At 31.5% G+C, this 10,971-nt stretch overlaps 1 pseudogene; it reads left to right on the forward strand.

Moving 5' to 3' along the window:
• The first annotated feature begins 8,004 nt into the window (after positions 1-8,004).
• LOC115064153 lies at positions 8,005-8,129 on the forward strand (annotated as a pseudogene).
• The last annotated feature ends 2,842 nt before the right edge of the window (positions 8,130-10,971 follow it).

The following is a 10,971-nucleotide window of genomic DNA, read 5'->3' on the forward strand; positions in this document are numbered from 1 at the left end:
CCAGCATTAGCTTTTATAATTTCTTTGTTTACCTACTAACTTTTCTTGGGATATTTTAATAATAATAGTTGAAAAAACTCACAGAAATGCAAAACTAGAGATTCCTAATAGATGCAAAGTTAATTGTTAAACATGTTGGCACACACACACACACAAACACACACACACACCACATGCACAATACACATATGTATGCACACATACACAGTCCTAAAAGTTTATTTATGGATAACGTAAATTTCTCACAGGCATAATTAATAAATATTTATAAAAGAACATTCTAAGACGCTAAGGAATATCTAGTGTCTCTTTGCCAGATTTGTTTGTAAAACTGTAAATGTGCTATAGAGACATCATTACCTCTGTAATTGTTACTTCTATAAGAAACAGTTAGAAGTGTATAAATTGAGCAGTAAATTGACTATTGTCAAGAGTACGAGGAAGCTCTTGGCATCTGGCACTCTGTGATTACATTCTGCTTCTCACTCCTAAAACTTGTAATGTATCATAAATTTATTTAAGATGAATTCTATGAAAGTATCTAAGGGCTTTTCTAAGAATGGCTTGAGGAATTATGGTTATATGTTAATATATATGTTTAGACAGCCATTGAAGATATTGAAATGGACTATGGGAACTTACTTGGATACTTCTGATTTTTTTTTTTAAATTGTATTCAGTATTTAAAAGTATAAAAGAATTACTTGTTTTCTGGTTAGGACTTTGTATTGATGCTCAACATCTAGTTTTAGACTACTTTTCTCACAAATAACATGCATTTGAAAAACATGAAATAGCTTTGAAAATACAACACTGAAAATAAGGCAGGCAGAAATAAACCACAGTATCATAAGAGGACAGAGGATCACCACAATCCAGAGCCTATTGACACATCTGCCATCCAAGAATTAAGAACTCTAATATAATGGCATTTGTCATGAAGTTTGTAAACAGAGGAACCATTCTTTGTATATAAAGATGTTTCTAGTAATGTTGGTTTAAAAATAATAATGAATCCAACTTAAGCCTAAGTGTATATGGCCTATCTTCTCTACCATTTATAAACTTGAAATTTTCTGTAAATCTTAGTGAGAATTTACTTTCAGTAAAAAAAAACAAACAAACAAACAAACAAAAAAAAACAACTCTAACACCCTGTGTCGCACATATGCTTTCATTTTATCAGATTGTACAGATTGTAAACACATCTAAGGCACATTTAGAGACTACACATACTTTTACATATTAAGAATAAAATCATGGGAAAAGAGAAGAGAACTATTAGAGTGAACCACCAACCAAAATGTACACATGGAAGGACCCATTACTCCAGCCTCATATGTAGCAGAGCATTGTCTGTCATCAATGGAAGGGGAGGCCCTTGGTCCTGTGGAGGCCTGATACCTCAGCTTAAGGGAATAGGGGTGGGAGGTTCACCCTTATAGAGGCAAAGCTGAAGAAGGATTAGATGGGATGATTTGCAGAGGGGCAACCAGGAAGGGGGACAACATCTGAAATAAAATAAATAGCATAATGATTTAAAAAATAAAGTAAAATTCCAAAAGTTCTAAAACCCCGTGTGTAGTTTTTCCTGGGGTATGTGAAAGGGAATATTCAGTCTTGCGTGTAGCCTCATTCTTTTCCTGTGCACATTCCTTTCTAGTTTTGTTAAGTTTCATCTCTGCTTTGTAGTGGCTTGTCTGAATTTCTTTCTGCTGTGAGGTCAAGGTTGTGGCTTTTCCTGAGTGGGGGTCTTTGAAGGATTAGGAAAGACTCAGAATCAGAAAAACAGAAAGTTTGTAGTGAGGTTGTGTCTGCTAGAAATATCAGGAAGGCTATAACCATGAAGTGTCACTAACATGATTGCCAGAACAAGGCCTGAACAGCAATAACAATATTTGATTTGTTAACTCGGAAGGGGAAGATCCTATGTGGTCTCAAGACTAGATATATACTACAAACAAGCAGTTAGGAAATGTTGAGTGGGCTAAATGATCTTTCTCAAGGAAGAGATGTTCCCAGTGGGTTATTCAATACCAATGATCAGTCCTGAGATTATGTACATAGAGATAAAATTGAATGAACTGAGAAAATATCATTTCATTCCCATATATATATATATATATATATATATATATATATATATATATATAAACAATTAAATGAAAAGAGGACATGAGTTTGAGAAAGAACAAAGAGAGAGGATCAAGGGAAGTGTTGGAGAGAGGAAAGGAAAGGATGGGAATGATGTAATTACAATTTGAAATAACTAGAGGCCAGGTGTGGTGGCGCACGCCTTTAATCCCAGCACTCAGGAGGCAGAGGCAGGCGGATTTCTGAGTTAGAGGCCAGCCTGGGGCTATACAGAGAAACTCTGTCTCAAAAAAACAAAACAAACAAACAAACAAACAAAAAAAACCCAAACTAGAGATACTATTATAAAACATTTTAGTTGGAATATCTGAGTTTATTGATAATATTCTAGAAATAAAGAGACACAAAAATAATACTAAACATAAGTTATTCTTTTTGGCAGTTTCTTGAAAATATAAATAAATAACAGATAAGTAATTCATCTATGAAAGATGGTAGGTTAGTGAGATGGCTCAGTGGCTAAGAGCACTGACTGCTCTTCCAAAGGTCGAGTTCAAATCCCAGCAACCACATGGTCTCTCACAACCATCTGTAATGAGATCTGACGCCCTCTTCTGGTGTGTCTAAAGACAGCTACAGTGTGCTTATATATAATAATAAATAAATCTTTTTAAAAAAGAAAAAAAGATGGCATTACACAAAATCATTAAATACTTTAATGTGGAAATTCTCACATAAAACAAAAATGGAATTAAAAGTTTTGAGAACATGAAAGATAAAAAATATACAGAATAACGAAATCAGAACAAATATAGACCACATATAATCAATGTGATTTACCTAAAATTATTAAAAATATGTAAAATAATTTGAGAATGTGTTTCTTAAAACAATAAGTTTTGCTAGAAAAATAGAATTTATAAGATTATAAAGAAAAGTATAAAATACCTTGAAAATTAGCCACAGATTGAGAAAAAGTTTGAGTTTTATAAATCAGAAGATATAATTAGAAGCAATGTGGAGATAAATATATGACATTAGTAAATTTCACATATTTGGGAAACAGTTTAGGAGTTTAATACTGTTATAACTGAAGTTTGAATTCTAAAAAAGGTGAAAGGTAAGGTGATAATATTTGAAGTTATGTTTGTAAAACTTTTAAAGTTAATTCTAAAACAACTCAAGAATGAAAAATTGAAAGAAAAACATTTCCTTGTAAATTTATGAGAAATAAATATGTAAAAATAAATTGTATAAAATTGTGTATGTTACATTGTTAATAAAATTCATATATTATTTTAAAGATCTATTTGTATCCTGATTAAGAACAGAAAGTATTGACTGCCAAATTTATATAAGTGTGCCTATAGTAGATGATAAATAAATGTTACTTATATAAATACTTGAAGTAAGCAAAACAAGAAAAATATATATTTCAATAAATTTTATAAAAATTAAAAATGTGCATTATTTTATGTGCAGACATACATGTGCCATCCTGCATATATAGAAGTCAGAAGACAATTTTCAGAAGTCAGTTCTCTTATCACTATGGTTTCTCTTTCTCAAGCTTGACTAATCAGGCTTGTAGTATGTCCTTCTATCTTGTAAGACATTTTGCTAATCACTTAAAATCACTTTGGAAATAAAGGGATAGTTTTACCACTGCATTATAGATTACCAGAAATTTTTTAGAAAAAGAATTTTAAAAGAAAAGACAACAGAAATTATTCAATAAGAACTATGGAAAGATAAAAATAAAAACTGATGTGTGGTCTATTACTACATATAGCTTTATCTGGAAGTCAGTACAGAAGAACAAAGTAAAATTTACCCATTTATTTGAAACACGTGATAGTAATTAAATAGAATGTGAAATTCCATGTATGTGATTGAACAATCATTCTGGCTTTCTCTAGAAAATGGTACAACTGATTCAATAAGATATCACTTTTTTTATACAAGACATATGTAAATTAAAGTTTAATAAAATACAGATAGCTGATGAGCTAGGAGAACAAAGGTTAAGTTTAAAAGCGAAGAGAGGAAAAAATGGAATTTCAAATTGAGACAGTCAAGTAGTCAAAATAATCTAATATTACAATTAAACCCAGAGAGGTCACTACTTTCTTTCAATCTATATAAATGACAATATAGCTACAATTAATGAGTATAAAATATGCTCCCCTCCAAACCCTGTGTGGTGTGATTCAAAACAATACTTTAGATCCTTGACCAACACAAGAAAAGTAACGAGGATGACATTTTACTTAAGTTACAACTAAATGAAAACTGCAAATCTTAGAAAAAACACAAGCACATATGAAGGATAATTGAGAATTATAAAATACACAACTCAAGTTGAAAATACAATTTAATTGTCACCAAACACCTTGGAACATACATATATAATAATAATATACAACATTGGACATATATATTCATATACATGTATATCTATCTAACTACATATATGCATATATGTGTTTGTATGTATGTGTGCATGTGTGTGTTTATGTGTGATACATACATGAATGAAAGTATGGACTGTATTTGCAAATGAATAAAAGTAATTAGAAACTGGAAATAGCAATTCCTTGGAAATAAGCATGCTCAATATATTTAATTCCATGCTAGTTTTTATATATATATATATAATAACGGAGATGTTTATTGATTTTGCCATTACCAAGGAGGCATCAAAGATAAGGAAAAGGGATTCAGGGTGGATATATTTCAAGCAAAATGCCAGAAAATATCAACAAAACAAAAATTAATTTGAAAACTTGATTTTTTTAACTAACTAGTTCCTTTTATTTTTGTTGTGTCAAAAGATTGTCAATGTATATTCTAAATATATGAATACTTTCATTTTCTAAGTATAATCCTAAAATCTTGGAGCCCATGCAGTGCAGTGCGCATCTATGCTGGTTTTATACATATATGTTATATTCTCTCACTGATGTGAGCATGGAATGGTCTGAAAATTCAAAATATTACTTTATCAACCAAGTCAATACCTTTCTATGTATTCGCACTCTTCCTTTTGATGATGATGAACGAACACTCTGGTTATGAAAACAAGACGGAAATTATCAAATGAGAATTTGTGGTATTGCTGATGTCAAACTAAGTTAAACAAAATCTTTGTTTTCCTTAGGAATAATTTCTATGTAGCTGTGGTACCATATAAGGTTCTATCAACTCGCCTTCCATAAAAATAAGTAAACAGAACACCAGTTAGGGAGCCAGCCTCTATGCCCAGTGGCAATCAGTGAAACATGGAAATTCAAACTAATTCACGAATTTTGTTTTAATAGCCCAGCTGGTGATAACTTGATTTTACACCCGTGATTTAGAGAGTCTACAAATACAGCTCAACCAGCCCATCATGAACTTCTCCAAAGTTAATCTCTTTTGTCACTCCAAATGTCTACATAATCCCCAAAGAGTTTTTATCATCTCTTGTAGATTATATCAGCTATAACAGATTCACAAACTCTTTGAAGAAAAACTGATTGAAGCTTCAGTTTTTAAAAAATCTCAAACATAGACACTTATCTCATATGCTCTAGATCAGTGATTCTCAAACTTCATAATGCTAAAATTATTTAATACAGTTCATCTCATGGGAATTATACACAGCTATAAAATTATAATGTTGCTACATCAAAACTTTGCTAGTGTTATGAATCAAAGTATAATATCTAGTATGCAAGATATCTGATATGCAACCCCCAAAGGGGTTAAGACCCACAGGTTGTGATCCAGTGCTCTAGATGTTAAATGCTCTTAGTATAAAATAGATCAGAAAGAACACTGGTATATTCCATTCACAGACAAACTCTTGCTGATTCCAAGATGTGCTTGCAGAGAGGAGCCTGGTATGGCTAACCTCTGAGAGGACAGATGCAGATAATCATGGCCAAATATTGGACTGAGCCTGGGGACCCCAATGGAAGAGTTTGGGGGAAAAGTGAAGGAGCTGAAGGGGATCCCAAACCCATAGGAAGAACAGCAGTACCAACTAACCAGACCCCTCAGAACTTCAGGGACTAAGTAACCAACCAAAGATTACACATGGAGTGACCCATGGCTCCAGATATATATACAGCAGAAGACTCCCATATTTGGCCTCAGTGAGAGGGGAGGCACTTTGTCCTATGGAGTCTTGATGCTGGGAGAAAGGAGATGCTAGAGGGGTGAGGTGGGAGTGGGAGGGTGGGTAGGGGAGCATCCTCTTAGAAGCAAGGGGGAAGGGATGGGGTAGGGGCTTTGTGGAAAGGAGACTGGGAGGGAAAATAACATTTGAAATGTAAAAAATAAAATGATTAATAAATAATATTAAAACAGAACACAGGTATAGCCAAAGAAACTGTGTAGTCATTTTGAATTTTTTTATCTTAATATGTAGGAGGAAAAATGATTTTTAACAAAACTCAATTACTCAATAGTCTTAAAGCTAAATGAATTAAGTGGAAAAATGTTTTATAAACAACTAGAATATTTAAGCATGACTTGTGTTGATATTTGCTTTTGGTTTTCAAATAAAACAAAATAATTTTAAATTAAATAATTTTAACCTCTTTTTCATTGAAGATATTCTTGAGTTGCATAAATTATACATCGTTTAACATTTCAGGGAGGACACCAAGGATTGTTTAACTATCACTAAATGTATACATCATATATCAGAAAATAATTTTGCATATTTTAATAATATAATGAAACAAAATGCTAAGATTTTAGAAGATTGCAGATACAAAATCCCACAAAAATTATACAATGAATATATATGCATATGGATAAATTTCTTTTAATGGATCTCAGTGGACACTAAATATGCATATTCAATTAACCAAAAATGGTTTTGTATTAAATTTAGGCTCCTGCTCCTTTTATGAATATATGTATCAGATGTACAAGTTTTCTGGTAGATTATTTGGGGTCTTTTATAGAGAGAATCATATCGTCTGCAAATATGAATATTTGACATCTTTTTTTCGTATTTACATCCACATTATTTCTTTCATTTGTCTTATTGCTCTAGGAAATGGTCCATGTACCTTATTTAACAGGAGTGGGGAGAGTGGACATCCTTATTTTGTTCCATACTTTAGAAGAAATGCTCTCAGTTGTTTCAATGTAGGATAGTTTTGCTGTGGACTTCCATATTATATTTATTATATTGAGACGTATCTCTTGTATTTTAGGACTATCCAAGACATTTATTTTGACAGGATGCCTGGTTTTGTTGAAGGTCTTTTTTGTATCATGAGAGGTTCATGGTCTCACCTTAGTGTATTTATGAGGTTAAATGTGTTTATTGATTATTATAGGTTAAAAATACTCTGCATCTTTGAGATGAAGCCAACGTGGTCATGGAAGATTATGTTACAGATGTACTACTAAATTTGGCTCTCATGTGTTTTAATGAGAATTGTTATATCTATGTTCACAAATGATATTAATCTATTATTTTTTTCTTTGTTACATTATAGTATTAGAGTAATAATACCAGCTTAGTATTAAGAATTTAGAAATGTTATTTTTTCTCTATTTTCCCAAATATTTTGTGTAATATAAATATTAGTGTTTCTTTGAAGATCTAGTATAATTTTGTACTTAGCTCATCTGGATTTAGTTATTTATTTTAGTGCACAATTTTAAATAACTTCTTTTATCTAATTGAATATTGGTGGTGTATTTAAAATATTTACTTCATCTTGAATTAACTTAACACCAATAGTCTATTGAAAGATTCTAGTGAGTTTTATAGCAGATATAAAATTGTCCTCTTGAAAAGCTGTGTGTGTGTGTGTGTGTGTGTGTGTGTGTGTGTGTGTGTTGGTATGAGACTTTTCTCTATATGGTATCAATTTAAATATAACTTAAAAGTTTCATAAATATTCTGCTCCTAGAATCATATGACTGATGTGTCACATGTGCATTGGAAGGTGATAGAGAGGAGAGAGGCAATGTCTACACTCAGTGTTCTGACCTATGAACATTTGGATGGTTAGTAGCCTAATGTTCCCTGAAAAACCTAAGCCTGTGTCAAACACCAGTCCAGCTCCTCCTAGGCCCCAATAGCACCAAGTACTGGGATTAATCCACAGACTAGAACTCCACAAGGGATTGAAGGCAAAAGAGGGGGTGAGACAGAAGGCCCTCAAATATGGCACTAAGACAGGTCAGATGAGGATCGAGCTCAAGATGACCAGGCACCACTGAGCCTAGACACGGAGCTAGACTGAAAATATCTTTGACTTAATCACCATTACATACAGTTACATAAATTATTTCAATATTTTCTTTTTTGTTCTCATCATGAATTTTTATTGAACAAATTAATTCACTTTAATTTAGAATAACAGAAAAAATTTTATATTCAAATAAATTAAGTCAATTTAACAAAATAATAACACTTCGTAACAATTTCGATTCTAACAAGTATCCACTAAAATGCTTATAGACAGCAATATGAAACTTCAATTCAAATATGTGACTGTGGAATAAAAAATATCATTCCTAACAAAAATATTCAAACTCAAGGATTACTGTAACTTGTACAGATATGAAGATTCAAGACATTATGAATATCCCAAATTTCCTACTCTCAAAATCACCCATTGTAGGTAGTTTGGTTGGTTATTTCTTTTTACTCTTTTTCAAAATAAGCTCCTCTGTTATGACTGTTAACACAGAGTGTTATAAATAAGAAAAATATTTTCTAATATATTCATAACTTTATAACCTCAGAAAAAGACAGTGGGACTATGAACAAACATCTCTCAAAAGCAGAGTAAAGTTGAGATCTTCTAGAACAACCATAACAAGAAGTCATAACAAGAGGATATTGTTTATCCCAAGTAATATTAATAAGGTCACGAACAAAATGTAATCTCATAGCTTGGGCAAAAGGTAGGTAACTACTCATAAGAATCTAAAAATTCTTGCTAAAGTGTTTATGATACTACAGTAATCACAATATCATTTTAGTTTGTCACAGAAGGTATTCTATTTTTATTCACAGTTCACTGTATTATGCAAGCTGTATGGTTTGTGGAATATAAGGTTTTTTTTTTCTGTCATATGAATTCTGACCTTATTTTGGCGTCATTACTACTTAAAGTACTAGAGTTTGGTAGATCCAGTATGACTACTAAGTGGTTGCTGGATATATATATATATATACTATGACAATCCTTCTAATGCCAAACCAGTCAGAGTCAAGATGAAGAATCTGATGAATGGGTGGTTTCAGTGAGAGAGAATCCTGTGCTCAGCAAAGTGAAAGAATATCTGTCTTCATTAGACATTAATAGTTTTCTAATGCATTTGATAAATGCCTGTTTTTTATTCATTATCTAATTTAGATTAAACTTTGAATACTTGGACAAAAAGGTCCTTCTCTTTTCCTATTGTCACAGAAATAATATAAGCATTTACAATACATTCCATACACTAAAAGAGAAATTACTGTCCAAGAAGATAAACGAAAGAAAATGAAAATAAATGAAGAGGAAAGGAAAGAAAAGAAGAAAGAAGGGGAAAGGGCAGAAGAGGCACGTGGTTAGAACTCTAATTTCACAGAAGTGGAAAAGGGCATTTCTGATCAGTCTTTTTGTCCAGTGAAGTTTAAAATTCCAAGCCAGATGCCATTAAGGTGAAAAACACTATCAATAACAGTTCAAGAGTGATTTGAAAAGGACTATCACTCACTATATGGACTTTGAAGGTCATAGCATAAGTCTTAGCTCTGTCATTTATCATGAACATATGGCATAATTTACATATGCAAGGTATTTAACCCTGATAACCTTTAAGTTTCTTACCTAAGGAACAGATAAAATCTCCACAAGTGAACCAAACTATAGGGTACAGCAATTGACGAAGCATTTTATTTCATTCCTATTGAAATTATACATATATATAAAGATATAGATATAGATATAGATATAGATATATAGATATATATGCTGAAATTAAGTATCTACTCTAAACTATCTTTTATTCTTGACATATTTATGAATTTTTAAAGCAATGGTAAAATTACAGTTTAAAATAAGAATAATTAATTCTGAACTCAAATGCAGATGGGACAAGATACTGTAGATCTCTGAATATCTTCTCTCAGGTTCCCTTTTAATAGATTTTTAACTTTGCATACATGTTAATTTAATTCTATTTAAATATTTTATAGAAAATTACCTCATGTTTAATATGTATTTTATAAAGATAAAATTATTGTAGATAATTCAAATCTTTCCCTTTTATATGTGTCCACCTTCTTGTTCTATTGTAGACAAATGAGAAGTTTGTTTTTCCATAAATAAAGATGTAACTAGTTTCTTTAACATAATTTTTTTAGCTCATACTTTTCAATATAAATCATCATTATAGCACTTGTATAATTAGTACAAACATGCTAATATTGTTTTAATGCTCAGTAGTAATGCCAAGGCATTTATATGTATGTGTATAAGTACATATTAAGTACATAAGTACATGACTATACGTATAAAATAACTGATTTCCACAATCCCAAATCCTACCTACATTAGTACAATAGCAGAATTCTTAATTTGAAGACAAACAAGAGAATACATAATTGTGTAAAATAGCTATCTCTCTTTCTCTCTCTCTCTCTCTCTCTCTCTCTCTCTCTCTCTCTATATATATATATATATATATATATATATATATATATATATATTGTATTAGTCAGGGTTCTCTAGAGTCACAGAACTTGCAGATAGTCTCTATGTAGTAAAGGAATTTATTGATGACTTACAGTTTTCAGTCCAAATCCCAACAATGGTTCAGTAGTAGCTGTGAATGGAAGTCCAAGGATCTAGCAGTTGCTGAGTCCCA

This window comes from Mus pahari, chromosome 5 (assembly GCF_900095145.1).
Source record: "Mus pahari chromosome 5, PAHARI_EIJ_v1.1, whole genome shotgun sequence".
NCBI lineage: Eukaryota > Metazoa > Chordata > Mammalia > Rodentia > Muridae > Mus > Mus pahari.